At 43.4% G+C, this 3,411-nt stretch overlaps 1 non-coding gene across 1 annotated transcript; it reads left to right on the top strand.

Annotated features, from left to right (window-relative positions):
• The first annotated feature begins 216 nt into the window (after positions 1 to 216).
• Positions 217 to 407, top strand: LOC122673121. The gene has a single exon (XR_006334607.1). It is a non-coding gene; the product is annotated as a U2 spliceosomal RNA (small nuclear RNA).
• The last annotated feature ends 3,004 nt before the right edge of the window (positions 408 to 3,411 follow it).

The following is a 3,411-nucleotide window of genomic DNA, read 5'->3' as shown; positions in this document are numbered from 1 at the left end:
AATAGGAAAAGGAGTACGTCAAGGCTGTATATTGTCACCTTGCTTATTTAACTTATATGCAGAGTACATCATGAGAAACACTGGGCTGGATGAAGCACAAGCTGGAATCAAAATTGCTGGGAGAAATATCAATAACCTCAGATATGCAGACAATACCACCCTTATGGCAGAAAGCAAAGAAGAACTAAAGAGCCTCTTGATGAAAGTGAAAGAGGGATTGCTTCTCGGCCTTTTGGCTAAGATCAAGTGTAGTATCTGTTCTTATCAGTTTAATATCTGATGCGTCCTCTATCCGAGGACAATATATTAAATGGATTTTTGGAGCTGGGAGTTGGAATGGGAGCTTGCTCCGTCCACTCCACGCATCGACCTGGTATTGCAGTACCTCCAGGAACGGTGCACCAAAAAGAAAAATAAAAAAAAGAAGAAAAAAAAAAAAAGAAAGTGAAAGAGGAGAGTGAAAAAGCTGGCTTAAAGCTGAACATTCAGAAAACTAAGATCATGGCATCTGGTCCCATCACGTCATGGGAAATAGATGGGGAAACAGTGGAAACAGTGGCAGACTTTATTGGGGGGGGGCTCCAAAATCACTGCAGATGGTGACTGCAGCCATGAAATTAAAAGACGCATACTCCCTGGAAGAAAAGTTATGACCAACCTATACAGCATATTAAAAAACAGAGATATTACTTTGCCAACAAAGGTCCGTCTAGTCAAGGCTATGGTTTTTCCAGTAGTCATGTATGGATGTGAGAATTGGATTATAAAGAAAGCTGAGCACTGAAGAACTGATGCTTTTGAACTGTGGTGTTGGAGAAGACTCTTGAGAGTCCCTTGGACTGCAAGGAGATCCAACCAGTCGATCCTAAGGGAGATCAGTCCTGGGTGTTTATTGGTAGGACTGATGTTGAAGCTGAAACTCAAATATTTTGGCCAGCTGATGAGAAGAGCTGACTCATTTGAAAACCCTGATGCTGGGAAAGATTGAGGGCAGGAGGAGAAGAGGACGACAGAAGATGAGATGGTTGGATGGCATCACCGACTTGATGGACATGAGTTTGGGTAAACTCCGGGAGTTGGTGTTGGACAGGGAGGCCTGGCATGTTGTGGTCCATGGGATTGCAAAGAGTCGGACAGGGCTGAGCGATTGAACTGAACTGATGAGAGTGTTTATGGCAGGGACCGCTAATGAAACAACAGGTAGGACATGGACCAGTTTCAACTTATCTTGCTTTTAAAAAACAGGCTGTTGATGAGTGAAACCTGGTCATTTTACAGCAACATCACCATGCATGTGCAACACGGAAACCTGTGCGTCCAGGGTGAGCCTGGAACCAAGGATCTTCAGTCTCCCAAATTCAAGGAATAGAAATGTTGCCACCAGAGCTAGTTATGAAGTGAGAAGTCCTTCAGTAAAGCAAATCCAGCTTCCAGCTCCAAAAGTAACTTATCATCTATCTACTGATTCAAGACTAACCCATCAGCTTCCATTTCACTCTTCAGTTTCACCCTGAACCCTGGATCTGGGAGGCCCATTTGAGCCCTGACTCCTGTGGGCTTGAGGGTCAACCTGGCAATAAAGTTCTTTCTTTCTCAAAAGCCAGTGCCAGAGTACTGGCTTCCCTGCACCGTGGGCAGTGAGCTTTCACCAGGTAACATTAATCTCTGGCACACAATATGTTTCTATTAATAATGGTACCACTAAGCCTAGTAGATACCAGGTGTTCAATAGATATTTGCTAAATAAATCTTATGTAATATCCCTGCTTAAAAACTCCCAAAGCCTTCCTATAAAATTTCAGCTTCCTCCTGACTCAAGTATTTAATTAAGAATTATTCTGTGTAGCTTGGAGCTGAGGGATTCAAAGACTATCCTTGGGTCTATGACCCAGGTTTTCTTTATTATCCCTAAAAACTTAGAGTATCTGCTAAGATTAGGAAGGCTTCACCACTTCATGTCCTCATTAGCTTTTCTTCGGACTGTTATTATAGTTTCTTATCTGTTCTCCTTGCCTCCTGACTCTCCCTCGTTTTAATCATTCATGATCACCCTCTCCTGAACTCAGGACCAGCCACATAATTTGAAGGTTCCAGTGCAAAATGAAAATGCAGGTCCCCAGGGACTTTCCTGGAGATCCAGTGGTGAAGACCTCACCTTCTAACCCATGGGGTGTGGATTTGATCCCTGGTTGGGGAGCTAAAAATTCACATACCTCATCGCCAAAAAAACTGAAACATAACACAGAAGTAATATTGTAACAAATCCAATAATGGCTTAAAAAATGGTCCACACCTAAAAAAAAAAAAAAGGAAGAAAGAAAAATGCAGGGTCCCTTATTCAAAATCACTCAACAAGCACAGGGCCCCTCTGTGATTGGGGTCCATGGTGCCAGCAGAGTTTGCACACGTGTGAAGCCAATCTTGCCTGCATTCAGTCTTCTAAGGCACAGTATCAGTCACAATAAGTCCTTTTTCAAAAACTTTCAGGGACTTCACATTGTCTAGAGTTGTGATTATAGAGACTTAAATAAATTCTGATCCCAGTCAGCTCTCCCCACTTTCTTTCCTAGAATTCCTCTTTATATGCCCTGTGTGTGTGCTTGCGTGCTTGGTCAGTCGCTTCAGTCATTTGTGACCCCATGGGCTGTAGCCCACCAGGCTCCTCTGTTCACGGGATTCTCCAGGCAAGAATACTGGAGTGGGTTGCCATGCCTTCCTCCAGAGGATCTTCCCAATCCAGGGACTGAAACTGCATCTCCTGCATTGCAGGTGGATTCTTAACCCACTGAGCCACTTGGGAAACCCTTATTTACCTATACTTTTCCCAAATAGAATGACTTAACTCTTGTCCAGAGGTATCCTCTCCTATCTCCATGCCTTATTTGTTGTATCGATCCCATTACTTAGTGGGCTTTTCCTCCTGCTTCCATCATCACAAATCCCACGTGAAGTCTTCTTGGATCCTTTCATTTAAGAACTCTTTCCTCCCTCTGATTTTCCAATATCATTTTAGCAGAGTCCTCTTTTGTCCTTTCACTCGTTAATGAACTCCCAAGACTGAGCTCAGTGCTGTGGAAGGTACAAAGATGAGCCCTGTCTGAATAAGAAAGATGATCTTGGCAGAAGGTTAAAGGCAGAGGTTTAAAGTAGAGAAAATAGGCGGTGCAAAGGCCCTAGGGTAGCATGAGCTTGGAGGAAGAGAAAAAAAAGACCAGAGTGGGCAGAGCAAAATGTGCATAGAGAGAAATATGAGATGAATGAGAGAAGGCCAGCCAGGAAAAGGAACATTAGTTTTTATTCTAAATGTGAAGGGATGCCTTTGGGGGATGGGAAGGTTGGGTTTAAATAGAGGAGGAATGACTTGAATTCTTTACTTTGTGGATACTGACCTTTGAGGGGGCAAAGCTGGAG

The sequence above is a fragment of the Cervus elaphus genome, chromosome 16 (genome assembly GCF_910594005.1).
Source record: "Cervus elaphus chromosome 16, mCerEla1.1, whole genome shotgun sequence".
Taxonomy (NCBI): domain Eukaryota; kingdom Metazoa; phylum Chordata; class Mammalia; order Artiodactyla; family Cervidae; genus Cervus; species Cervus elaphus.
The sequence above is the reverse complement of the archived record's forward strand: the minus strand, read 5'-3'. Positions and strand labels throughout refer to the sequence as shown.